Source organism: Nicotiana attenuata, chromosome 7, assembly GCF_001879085.1.
Source record: "Nicotiana attenuata strain UT chromosome 7, NIATTr2, whole genome shotgun sequence".
Classification (NCBI taxonomy): Eukaryota; Viridiplantae; Streptophyta; class Magnoliopsida; order Solanales; family Solanaceae; genus Nicotiana; species Nicotiana attenuata.
The window spans coordinates 33125936-33141054 of record NC_031995.1 but is presented as its reverse complement, the minus strand read 5'-3'; positions in this window follow the sequence as shown (position 1 = coordinate 33141054).

Genomic DNA, 15119 nt, shown 5'->3' with positions numbered 1-15119 from the left:
CGAGAATTTAAAAATGCCCAACTCACTTCAATGGCAGTTTTATCTTCAAGGATTTCATAATCTCTTTCCCAATCAGCAACTTCATTTCTTAACTTTTCATTTTCGGCCAAGGCAGATTCATAAGAAGCTTGAAGAGCAGCATGGGAACTCTCTAAAAAGCGAACCTTACTCGAGGATTCCTGGAGGTCTTCTTGAGCTTGAGTCGGTGTTTGCACGAGTTCAGCAGCATATTCTTCTTTTTCACCCAAGAGAGCCTTCAATTCTCTAATCTCCTCACTGGCCTTGGAAAGTTGCTCAGAAAAAGAGGTTTCAAGACGCAATTTCTCTTTATTTGCTTGGCTTGAGGAAGCTTTTACAACTGCCAACTCTGAAGTTAAGGCCCTTACTTGCTGCTCTAAGGTACTTTTACTTTCTTCTAAGGTTTCCACATCAATTTGAAGACTGTCACACTGTCTCTTCCAATTATCTGCCTCCATTTGGTAGTCATGCATTAATTGTTCAGAGAGGGTAGCTCTTTTCATCATTTTCGTGCCAATTAAATTGACCTAAAAGAAAAGAGAATGTGAGAACTCTGAAAATAGAAAAAGGTTAAAGTAAAGCTTGAAAAAGGAGTACCTTTAAAGAAGCATGCACTATGTCATTCATCAAGGTCAAAGAACTATGGCTATCAAGATTAACTCTTTCAACTGGACCAATCAAAGGCTTTAGCCACACGTCTGCTTGACCTGATTTCCTTAAAAGATTACCCTCAACAGGAACTTCAATAGTGACTTGCCTCATAGCAGCATCCCTACTCGAGGAACCAACCTCAGTATGATGAACAGGAGGGGAAGGGATTGTTGGAGGAACAGTAGAAGCAGTCAAAGGAAGGAGTCACGATCGACAAAGAAGGAGTCACAGGAACAGAAGTAGAAAAAAAAGCCAGGGGTGCTTCATCAGAAGCCGGACCAAAATCTTCACTACCAAACCCGCGGTTAGAAAGCTGCTCAACAGAATCATGAGCAGCAGCGGGAACATCATCAACATCATCGGGATCACTACCGTGGCTTCAGCAGGCTCGGTAAAATGAGTAGAACGGCGGGGGGATGCTTCATCATTAGAGATAATACGTCTACGAGCCCGTGGCCTTGTTACTAAGGAACCCTCATCTTCCTCTTCTTCAGAGTCTTGGTCATCAACGGCTTTTCTTTTCGATGAAGAGCCCAAAATTATTTCTTGGGCCCTTTCCAAAGAGATACGAGAAGCCACAACCGCCTCGGCTGTAATCCCTCGAATTGCAAATCCTGATAAAAAGAAGGATTAAAATAAGTTCAGAAAAAAGCAATATGTGAATAAAAAAACTCTTACCGTGAGTTTTCACTTTCCAACAAAATCGTTGGAAAAGAGTCTTCCAGGATCTACTCTCCATTGGGGCAGTATTCAATAGCTTTCCTACCCAAACACGGAAATTGGGAACATCGTCCACAACTCCCATGGTTGCTGGAAAATAAAAGAAAAATTAGAATAAATAATCATCAAAAATTGAAGGGAGAAAGGTACGAGAAAAGTACTCACGTGCAAAATTCCACTTCTCGGGGAAGGGAACATTATTATCACCCACCAAACCAACGGTAGGGGCAGCAACAAACCTAGCATACCAGCCACGGTCTTTGTCATCCTCTGAACTAACCAGAACTCTTTTGCTCCTTGCTACTAGAGTGAAAACACCATTGCGTAAAAGTATGGGGGAGTAAAGATGAATTAGGTGGGAGAAAGTAAAAGGCACACCTTCCATATTGGTCAAATGCCTTAAACAGGCAACCGCCCCCCACACTATAGGGCCAATCTGACCTAAACATATGTCGAAAAAATGACAGAATTCTAGGATGACAGGGTCAATAGCAGGATTGAATCCTAATGTGAAAGGATATGTATAAACAAAGGAAAATCCCATCAAATAAGAGGTGATTCTTTGGTTCGCATTAGGAATTATGATGGGGAATCATGACTCCAATGGCAGTCCTTCCGAACTAAAGAAATCAGACCTTCAGTGATCTGAGTTGGGTAAATATCAGCACGATCTAAAGAAGATACTTGATTTCTAAGAGACTCTCTATCATTATAGAAGGATAATTCCGCAGGAACTATCTCCTCTACCAGAGGTTCACGAAGAGGCTAAGAGGATTCCTTACCTCTAGAGGAAGATCTATGTGAAAGAGAACCTCTGGTTCTAGAAGAAGGGCCAGAACTGGATGAAGACCCTAAATTACGTAGTCTACCACCCCCTCTTCTACTCCTATTAGGGGCAGAAGGAAAGTTATAAGCTATGGAGACTCTCTTAGGGTTAGGGTTTGGTGAAGCCATGGCAGTACGAGGAAGGTAAAGAACAAGAATTGAATATTCTAAAAGTTTTACGAGGAAGATGGAAACAAGAATTGAATATTCTGAAAGCTTTATGAGGAAAAGACAAAGGCGAAAAACTAAATTTATACTAGGAAACAACCGTCGAAGGAAAAGGTACAATGATGGAAAGGTCATAATGAGAACTGTCGCTTCGTGATTAGTGAAGCCGTAAAAAAGCCTTAAAAGGCGCTGCAAAGTTGTAGAGCTAATAAAAGGGCGCCACGTGTAATGAGCATTAAATGGAAGTGACAATTGAAGCATCGATTCTATCATAGCATTAATGGCGGTAAATATTCCCGCTTTAATGAAATCCACTTCCCAAATATTCAATTGATGAATAAATGGCAAGGGGGGGGGGGGGGAAGGACTATCTGTATTGGGTAAAACTGAGTTTATGCATATCGAAGTGATTGAAAGATGACGTGTCATGACACGTAGGCAGGTCAAAGAATGATGATTAGCAAAGAGGCACGAGTTACAATAGATACGAGCAGAAGCACAAAGAGGCACGGGCAAATGTTCAAAAGAGTCGATGCTCGTACCTCTTTAAGTCTCTAAAAGCTAAGAAGAATGAACCTGACAGCACAAGGGAGCCCAAATACAGTATTTAATAAGCATTAAATACTGCAAGCGTTGGAGAATGTGTATTAAATTTCAATGATTATGTAACGTAGCATTTAATGCCTTTAATCCTCCATAATGACCTTATTATGACAAAGGAAAAATACTAGTATTTGCACAAGAAGTGCAGAAATATAGCATGGATACAAGCGACCCAATGTATTCCGTAAGAGTCGAGCCTAACCTCGACGAAGTAGTGACGAGGCTATAACAAGATACCTACATAAATAAAAATGTACAAGTGTATATAAAGCAGCAAAATAACGAGAAGAATGATAAAATACTAACTGGGAGGGGACATGCGAAAATGGGAAGATATAATAAATACACTAAGTATGACATCACAAAATAACATCTTCCAAATTAAGCAACGATATAACCAAGTAAATCACCAAAACCGGAAATAATATAACTCAATGATATAAAAATGGCACGACATCACCCTTTGTGCTTTTACTCTTGTCCTCACCATGTAATAATATGAATGAAATGGTACGGTATCACTCTTCGTGCTTTTACTCTCGTCTTTACCATGTAATAATATAAATCCGAATAATGATCAATGCGGGGAATAATTTAACTTCAAATATGGTGTCATGATATCAAACTTCAACTTTCAAAATACTCAACATCTTCAGAATAAACAATAAATACAAAATGAATAATTAAAGAAATAACAATCTAACCTAAGCATGGATCACATAATTAACGAAACAATATAATACAAAGAAGTAATTTTCACCCGCATGCTTTAACCTAATGGCAACACATAGGTACTCGTCACCTCACACATACATTGTCCCCAATATTGATAAATTATCAATATTGATAAACTTCAGATTTACACCATGATGTGTGCAATTATCAATAAACTCCAAGTTTATTATGATATGAGTTTTTATATCAATAAACATCCACTTTATTGTGGTATTCTTTTATTTTTGTAGTACAAACTGGAGAATAAAGCGGGTAGCTCTTCACATACATATTACCCAGCTACAAGTTGTAGTAATAGAAGATATTAAATCTTTCCTTTATTTATAGTCTCAATATAATCAACCGCTTTCGCGTATACTTTGGAAACTGAATAAGTTTCTTTGAGACTTACTACAACACAATACCTCATTGGTAATCAATTGTGTTTCTCCAAAATAGTATAATTGGCTCTTGCAGAGTTCTCAATTAATTTTGTAGTACCACATATTCATCAACACCCATAAGTGCATATCTCTTTTAAAGAGAAAGTTATACCATTATGGTTATGGTCAAACTTATATGCAAGATATATTTCTTGCATTACCGTTGTCTTTTAATAATCACAATGCCAAAATATTTTGGCGTACAATAGGTAGGTGACCAATGACCATTCATGCCATTCTTATATCATCTCAAACCTCCTTTTAGAGGTGAGTGCGGTATATTCACTACCACTAGCACGTTCATATTCTTTGAAGAATGAATATATATTCGTAAATCAGATATTGTCACATTCACATCATGAATGGACCATGATCATCTATGTGTGCTTAATAAAATCTCATGTCAAATCAATGACAAATATTACTTTCACAGAGTGAAGGATTATTTTGAGAATCCTTATTATTCTCATTATCACAATGACGACGATTATAATTTCGTCTATTGCCACGTCCACATCCATTGATACCTTCACGGTAGTAATTTTGTCTTCTTTCAGACTTATCACATATTGCTATTACATTCTCTTAAGGGAATGAGAATGGAGCAAATTCAATGGGACGGGTTTTCACTTCTTGTGCTCACGATCATACATGATTTTGATCATGGCAAGACATAGAAATTTACCACTTCAGGTGGTTATAATTTCTTACAAACTCCATTAGAGTTATAATCAAACTTTGTTGTCTTTGCTTGTATATAAAATCAAATTATAGAATTTCAAGAATATAAAAGAGTAAAATAAAGTAAAATACTTACCTTAAATCTAAAATTTAATCATGAAGGAAGTTCATGGAATAATTGACAATCATTATGCTTAATCCCAAAGCTTCTACTCAATTGGTTAGAGTCTCGTGCTGATAATGTGTTATAAAACAATAAAAGAAGAAGAAGAGTATTGCAGAGAAAAGTAGAAGGAGAGAATTCTTATTGATTTGGGATGAATTACAATAGAATAGAACCCTCTATTTATAGGGAGAGGGTTCCTTAGCCACCAAGTAATAAACCCTAGAATCTCTCTAAATATAGACATTCACCATAAATACAATTCTATTTATAACATAAATTATTTTGTTTATTATTTTTATAATATATCCATACATTTAATTTTTTATAGCACTCAATTTGTTTAATCATATTCAAACATGACATATTTAAAATATAAAAACGATAAAAAAAATATTTCTTTAAAATAATAAAAATATATTTTTTTAACAAATGGTAGTTTTTAAATAGTCAATAAAAATTTTAAAAGAAGTTTCATATATATTTGTGATTAATATTAAGTTTTTTAAAGTATCTGTTAATATTATTTATTTAAAAGTTAATCCGATGTTTCATTTTGCTAAATGTGGGTATTTTATTTAATAAATTAATGGGTATGGCTTGGCTGATAAATCAGTGAGCTTTGATTTTTTTTAATTTTCATTTAATATATTTTATAGCATGATTAAGAACGCGGACTTGAGATTTGTTCATGGTAATACAATTTTACTGAAAAATTTAATAATGCTACTTATATATCTTAAAAATTAATATTAAGAAAAAAAAACTAAATGTACGAATATATTATAAGAATAATAAATAAAATCATATGAAGTTATTTAATTATAAGTAAAATATCTGGATAAAATTATATTATATAGCATATAATATAGAAGGTATTACATAAATGAGAGAATTTATAATGTGAAGGGCATAATAGACTTTTCAGGTGAAATAATTGTAAAATCTGGTCAAAGTAATAATTACTAGAGCATAGTAAATTGATTTTTTCGTAAAAAGAAAGAAAAGTGATTTTTGGGTAATGAACACAAAGTTGAATGAGTTTTACGTAACAAAAGGAGAAAAATAATTTTTGCGTAACGAACACAAAGTTGAAAGACCACCCATAAAATTTACTTAAAACTAAAGTAAGGATACAAATTGTTAACCATAGGAAAGAGATAAAATTTGTATGCATCTTTTGGAAAACTTTTATGAATGTTAAAAGCTTTCTTTGATTTTAAGTGAGTGTAACAAAACGTTACTCCTATTATTGTTTATTGTGTGGTCGTTTGTTATTTATATGACTAAACTTGTGTATTTTTTACGGCCATATATTACAGGAGTATATTCCTAATTATCTTACTTTGAGAATTCACTAAAGAATTAGGAAACAAAACCAAATTAATAGTAAATAACAAAGCAGAATAAGGTGGATGGAGATTGGAGAAGAGAAGCATAGGATCACATGCCCCAATAAGATATTTAATAATGAATAGTTATGCAAAGTAATAATGCATGCATGAAATTTATAGCAGTTGCCTTGTGTTTCTCAGACAATGCAACGGGTGAGTAGGTCCAACGGCTTTAGCTCTATCTTTAGTTTGGTCCTACTTTTTTTTTGCCCTGATTGTCTTTACAGAATTATGCAACCCAAATGAAAATAATACAAATGTAATATTCATTCGATAACATGATAATGACCTTGAAAGGCTCTTCTGGAAAAAAGTGGGGATAGAAGAAGATGGTTGACAATTTATCATCTTGATTGCAGTCATACAACTCTGACTTGTTATCAAACTCATACCTCATTTTAGTTATATTAGTTTCGTAATTATATATATATATATATATATATATATATATATATATATATATATATATATATATATATATATAGTACTAGCTAATATTGTAACTCCGCCCTGGTTAAAGGAAATTGATTGCAGAAAATCAAATCCTCCACAAAAAATAGCATATCTAAATCCAAAATAGACCAATATTTGCAATGTAATTTTTTGTGGAATCAAATTACACTAGGGTGTCGTTGTTGATTGCTCGTCTTTAAAGTCTGAACAGTGTGCTAGTTTTATTTCTTGTTGAAGACTCTGATCTAAAAGAATGCAAACTAATCGCAATTTGCAAGCTCTAACAATTTTGTCTATAATCGTGTTAAGTAATTTTTTAATACGGTTTACGCCTTAAAATATTCGCATATGAACTTCATATGCAGTCTCCACCCGATCCTTGACTCATCTAGTTGGATCTGTCGGTGCCTTCTTCTTCCGGATGTGAGTCTCCATGAAGAACTCATCATGGGTCCTCTTCCTCCCATATATTTTTTTAACAAATATAATAAAATATGTTAACTAAATTAAAATATAGAAATATAGTTCGATAAAAATAGATGTAAATATTTTAAGGAATTACCAGTAGTCTCCTCGTAGTCCCCATGCTCCTTGCACTGTGTGGGTGCAAGGAGCCACCCTTCTCAGATGCTCGGGCCTTCTTTCCCTGTTCACTCTTCTTCTCAAATTTCTCGGTGGTCCACTGCCTCAGCAAATCCTCCCATAAATGTGGTAGAACCCATGAAGGCTTCTTGCTCTTCTTTCGAGTAGAGCAGAAGGAATCAGATAGCCTCTTACGGCATTCGAACACAAAATTTACAAGAATTTCACTGTTATGCTGGTCCTCCCAGGCACACTAAGAGCCCGTTTGGCTTAGCTGGTTTAGAGTAGCTGATAAGCATTAGGTGCTGAAAAGCACTTTTAAGTGCTGAAACTGATTTAAAAAATAAGCAGTTACCTGTTTGGATAAAAGTGTTGAAATTAATAATATGCAGCTGAAGAACTGGATATACGAAGAGTTTTGTTTTAAAAAGAAGTATCTTAGAGATAGAATAGTTAATATTTTGGTCAAACTTAAAGTGCTTATAAGCTAAAATTTGATAAGTTGGGGGAGACCAACTTATGACTTTTGGCTTATTTTTGGCTTATAAGCACTTCTAATTTTACCAAACGCGTAGATAAGCCAAAGAGTGCTTATAAGCCAATTTGACCAGCTTATAAGCTTAGCCAAACACCCTGTAAGTCTGCAAATGAAATGTGTAATGTTAGATGAAAATATTGTTAATATACTGCTTAAATAGATAAGAATTGTATTAAAACCTTAAATTGGTTGAAAATTTGCTGCACGAGCTCCGGTGGAAAGTCAGTCCAAGTCGCATAGGGTGCATTATACCACCGACCAAGAGCTCCAGTGATTATCTTTGGTAGTCCGATGATTAGGTATGAACCTGCAACATAGCAATTACTTAAATAAACAAGAATAACTATTATAATTTAGCAAAAATAAAGAAGTAATAAATAAATCTTACCCATTTCCCTCAGGCCTGATGATCATCCTATGATAACGATCATATCGCACTTCTTCTGGATTATCTTCCTCCGATGAATCTGAAGCGTGCGCAGAAGGGGACGAATCTAGCTCAGCGCTACTATCCCGAAGGCTAAGTCTAGAAATGCTAGGAGACAAACTCCGTGGAGAGGGAGACAGGGTCGCTGATGAAGATGGCTGCGATCTAGACCCCTGCAGCGATCTAGACCCCTGCTGCGATCCAGACCCCTGCTGCGATCCGGCTGGCTGAAATCTAGATGGATGAGATCCATCTGGTGATGAACCAAATGGAGTAGATGACGAGTGTATCACCACATGGCCCTGTGACTGCTGATTCGATGGACCCATGTAACTACATGCAGGATCATGTGGAGGAAGCAGGGTATAACCCTGTGGCGGAGAATGGTATGAATACTGTTGGGAGGGCGAATGGTAGGTAGTCTGATGAGTTGATGGATGTGGTGGAATAGATGTGTGCCTAGAAGATTGCTGCCGGCCATCAGCAACGAAGATATGCAAGTGTGGAGTGAAGGAAGCGAGGGTGTAGCACCATCATCATGATCAATAGGCCTCTTATCCTTCCTAGACCTACCTCGACCCCTACCAGTCATCTGCATTAATTAAAGAAAATGTTAGAATTGATAATAGAAATCTATATAAGTTGAGAGCGCTTGAAAAAACTAACATGCTAGTCGTCTTCGAAGTTCCTTCCTAGTCCGAAAATTATTCCTCTTCACTTATTTCATTTTCATTAGGTGATTCTTCATCTTCATTTTCTATGATTGTTATTTCCTCCATATCAACTTCTTCTAATATGCGTTGAGGATGTTCCAAGTCATTTTCTAACTGATCATCCACTATTTGGTTAACACTTGAGGTATCGTTTTAGTAAACAACATCTAGCACATTCTCAACTTTCACCTTACCAACGGGCTTAGTTTTGATTACAACCAGCCAATCAGCCTTATCCCCCCGCAATGGATATGGAGAATGATACATTTGCCTAACTTTTTCTACAATTATAAAAGGATCATAGCGATCATACTCTCTCTTTTTATTAACCTCAATTATGTTATACTGCGAGTATACATTTGTATGTACACTATATCCTATCTGTGTATGTATATATACTTATATGTACATAATATTCAATTGATTTTAACATCCTAAATTGTAATATTCAATGTTTAATTAATTTTGTATTTACGTGCGCGCGCGCGCGCGCACACACACACACACACATATATATATATGCACACACACACACATAATCTTGAATGTTTTATTCTCGATCACCTTATTAGTATTTTGCTCGGGTACTTCATTGGTGGATCAATTGAAAATTCAATTATAGCTCCCAAATCGGGGTATTACTGAGCTCATGAGCATCTATACATCACCAGTCTAGAAAAGAAATGTCTATGAAAGTCTGGATCAAAATACAAATGAAGAAAAGATAAGGAAGGAGAAACAAGGACTGCGAACGCCGGGTAGCTACCTCATAGTCTCTAAAGATCAACCGTGCATGATATCACTGCCCACCGTATCCGGAAACACCTGGATCTGCACATGAAGTTCAGGGTGTAGCGTGAGTCAGTAAGTAACAATACTAAATAAAGAAATGAAAGATAGTGACAAGCTACACATTTATAATTCAATTTCAGAAGTCTCAACAAAGAACGTAGACATGCTTTCAAATCCGGCAATTTATGTCAAATCAGTTTATATATGCCAAGTTAAAGTAAAAACGGATAATAATATCTCTCAGATGTTTTCAAAATAGTGATATATGGCAACTATGTGCAACAACAATGAAATCATATACAGCCTCTCAGAGCAATAATCACTCACTCCTCCCATTCACTCCAACCTCACAATCGCTCATTCCTCACAGTCACTCAGCACTCGGCACTCGTACTCAGTAGGTACCTGCATGTGTTTACAAGACTCCGGAGGGGCTCCTTCAACCTATTCACTATATCAAGCCAATCATGGCATAAATAAATGAAACATGCTGCGGCGTGCAGCCCAATCTCATAAACATCCTCACAATCAGGCCCTCGGCCTCACTCATTCCTCAATCTCTCCAATCTCTCGGGCTCTCAGAAATCATGAAAATTAGCCCAAACAACAATGATATGATGTATCAACGGGAAATAATAGAGACTGAGATATGATATGCGAATAAAAACTGAGACCGAGTACAAATAACATTTAGTAGGTAATTCAACATGTAACACGGCCTCTGTGGATCCCAACAGTACCAACACATAGCCTAAATATGGTTTCTAACATGATTTGCAGTCAAATTTCTATAACACATGGAGAGCATATAGCTAACAACAAGTTATTCAACTTTACAGTTCCACGAAATTGACCAAGTCACATTTCCTACGGTGCACGCCCACATGCCCGTCACCTAACATGTGCATCACCTCCAAATCAATCTCATAACACAAAATTCGGAGTTTCATACCCTCTGAACCATATTTAGAACTGTTACTTACCTCAATCTGAGCCAAAACTCTACTCCTATACGCCTTTGCCTCGCGAATCGGCCTCCAAATATCCTGAATCTATCCACAAGAAGTACAATACAATCAATACGAGTTAAAGGAATCATTTCCACAAGAAAACATGAAATTATAAGTCAAAATCCGAAATTGGCCAAAAGCCGGCGCCCGGGCCCATATCTCGAAATCCGACAAAAGTCACAAAACCCGAAAGCCCATTCAATCACGAGTCTAGTCATACCAAATTTATCATAATCCGACATCAAATCGACCCTCAAATCCCCAAAATTAACTCTCCAAATCCCTAGCCTCAAATCCCCAAATTACACCTCAAAAACACACCAACTAGGTGGGAAAATCAACGGGGAAACATAATTACTGAAGAAATTTAACCACAAGTGACTTACCTCAAGAATCCCTTCGAATTCTCTCTCAAAAATCGCCCAATTCCGAGTTTGCAAAGTCAAGAAATGATAAAACCCTTGGAGCCCAACGTTTATATTCTGCCCAGGCTTTTCGCACCTGCAGCCACTTATCCGCACCTGCGGAACCGCTTCTGCGATTAAATCTCCGCTTTTGCGAGCCTTGGACTGCATCTGCACAATCGCAGGTGTGTAAAATCCCATCGCACCTGCGCACCAGCCCGCTTTCGAGACCACGCAGGTGTGGAAATATCTTCGCACCTGCGACCTCTGCTCACCTATCCCTTGGCCGCTTCTGCGGTTCCCACTCTGCAGGTGCGATTACACCAGCAATGGAAATCCTTCAACAACCTTACAACTTCAAAACATGATCCGTTAATCACCTGAAATCCACCCGACGCCCTCGGGACCTCAACCTAACATACCGACATGTCTTAAAACATCATACGAACTTAGTCGAATCCTCAAACCACCTCAAACAACATCAAAAACACGAATCGCACATAGATTCAAGCGTAATGAACTTTGAAATTTCCAAATTTTACAAACGACGCCGAAACCTATCAAATCACGTCCGATTGACCTCAAATTTTGCACACAAGTCACAAATGACTCCAAGAACCTACTCCAACTTCCGAAAATCCAATCCGACTCCAAAAAAAAATTTCACTCCCGGTCAAGCTTCCCAAAATTTCAACTTTCGCCATTTCAAGCCTATATCCACTACGGACCTCCATCACAATCCGGACATGCTCCTAAGTCTAGAATCACCCAACGGAGCTAATAGAACTATCAAAATTAAAATCTGAGGTAGTTTACACGTAAGTCAACATCCGGTCAACTTTTCCAACTTAAGCTTTCAATTATGAGACTAAGTGTCTCAATTCATTTCGAAATCCTTCTGGACCCGAACCAACCAACCCGGTAAGTCATATAATAGCTATAAAGCACATATGTAGCAAAAAATGGAAGAACGAGGCTACAACTCCCGGAACGACCGGCCGGGTCGTTACACAAGGTGTATACGCCCCTGAGCATAGGCGTGACTTATGATAACTTCCATAACATATATACACATGATCACATACATATATAAAGCTGATATCTTGTTGCATGTAATGGATCTACACTATGAGATTTTTTTTCCAGCATGTGTACGTGAATGTGCTATTTGAGTGTAACTAGTTTGTTTGGACAGTGTGTTGCGTGTTTGACTTTTACAGTATCAAAATAATATAGTAACATCTGGTCTTAGAACAATATCACAACAAAACAAGCCTTTTGCGGCGGTTGTAAGCCACTGCTAAATTATTTAATTTATGAAGGAAAATCCAAACCGCAACTAAATGAACACAAACTGCTACTAAATGAATTTAAACCACCGCTACATGCACTTAAACCGACATTAAACCATCATTTGAGGTTGTTTCGTTTAGTTGATTTAGAATGTCAAATTAAGTTATCTTCAAACGAAAAATGCACAAATTGCATCGAAGAACCGCCGCCAATTACGTCTAGCTGCTGTGCAAAAAGCATTTCTTTCTAGAAAGAAGAAGAAAGCTCTAACTTCTGTACATATATCTGAACTTAGTAGAAACTAAATATTTTAGTAAATACTCTAATAATGAATACTCTTTCCAGCCGTAGCTCTCTCGCTCTCCCACGAAGATATTTTTAAGTGGCACCTAAAGAGAAGCAAGTTTACAAACCTTGGCCAGATGCGGAATCAGCTACACTTTTACGAGGTGTAGCCAAATTTTATGGTGGTAGTAATACAAGATGAAAAGATATTCTCGATGATTCAGAATTTAAGGACATCTTTGCGGGTCATAAGAATGAACACTTAATTAAGAGATAAGTTTAGAAGGATGCAAAATCTAGGTTTGATGTCAACTGAATTTGAGGAAATGTGTATGTCTAACCAAAAAATAGATTTCTTGGCAAAGGGTGAATTTAAAAGAATCGGGTTACTGATAATCGAGAAAAGAATGTAAATATAGAGATTTGAAAGTAATATTAGCAAGAAGATTCAGATTTATTTCAATAGTCCTCCCCTTTAACTGATTACATATTCTTCCATTTATAGGTTCCTTTGAGAACTTCTAGAAACATACGTTACGCCTAAGTCATAATGAGGCCATTACGAGCATTTAATGATATTAAATGCTGCGTTACATAATCATTGTATAAATTCCTTAACGGCTTTAATAGTTAATGCCGTATTCCCCTTTTTCTTTAACCAGGTTCATTCTTCTCTTTGCCCGTGTGTAAATAAGCTTGAATAGGAACGGGTGAAGTTAAACAGGAACGGGGCATTGAATCTCTTGTCTCGTGCCTCTTTCTATTCTTCCCGTAGCTGTTCACAACCTTTGAACTATGACTGTTCATAATTTATTGACCATTCCACGTGTCATGCCACGTCAACGTTGTCACAACCCAAACCCCGGTCGTGATGGCGCCCAACACATTGCTAGGCAAGCCCGACCATTTACGCAACCTTAGCCAAATAATCTAAATAAATAAATAAATGTTCACTACTATAATACCAATTTAGTGCGAAAATTCTGATATAATCTCTAACATTCGAAAACCCCAAAATAAAATACTAAATAGCCCACAGAATCTGGTGTCACGAACATGAGCCTCTAGAAGCAGATTATTCACCTATTATAAGTTCGACTAGAAAAAAAATACGAATAAAATAATAAAAGATGGAAGGGAGAGATCAAGGCTGCGAACGCCATGCAGCTACCTCGACACTCCCAGATAATTGCTGCTCAGCTAACAAGCCCTCACTCACCCTTTGGTGTACCTGGATCTGCACACAAGGTGCAGGGAGTATTGTGAGTACTTCCAACTCAGAAAGTAATAAATATAAATAAGGTCTGAGGATAAGAAATCCTAAATAAACACAAAGTAAAGCTAAAAATACCATTAAGCAGCAATACAGTTAGAATAAACAACAGAACAGATGAAGAAATAAATGACAATTAAATATGCAATGCAACACATAAACCGGTACATCCAGTACCCCGCTGCGGCCGTGCAGCCCGCTCCATTTATTTAACGTCGACGGCGCTCACTGGGGGTGTGCAGACTCCGGGAGGGGCCCCTTACGGCCCAAGAGCAATAATAAGCCATCTCGTGGCATCAAACAGGCCCTTGGCCTCATATCAATATCATTATAATACTGCTGCGACGTGCAGCCCGATCCCATACTCAATCCAAAAATCACACAATAATATAAAAATATTCAACCCAAACTTCATTTAAAAATATTGACTTAATTTCTAATTTAAGAAAATGGCTGAGATTTCAAACACAGTATTAAATACCAGGACTGAGTTTAATATTTATAAATATGGTAAGAAACCATTAAAATAATCCCTGAAGGATTCGAGTAGTTGGCACGAAGCCCAATTATGACAATTAATCCATTTTTATAAGGATATTACAAATCTACAATCAAATAGGTATCAATTTTATTAAGCGGGACGGACCAAGTCGCAATCCCTGACGGTGCTCTACCCCACGCCCGTTATCCGGCGTGCAAGTCACCTCACATAGCACTACGTTATGCAAATTCGGGGTTTCAAACCCTCAACACAGTATTTACATTTATTACTAACCTCAAGCCGGCCAAAGTCCTAGCTTGCTATGCCCTTGCCTTTCGAATTCACCTCTTCGTGCGTCGAATCTGACCAAAACCACAACGAATACGTCACAATATGCTAAGGGAATATACCCAATCGAAAAGACTCGAAAAACATCGAAAATCACAAAATTGGCAAAACCCGAGCCCCGGGCCCACTTCTCGAAAAAT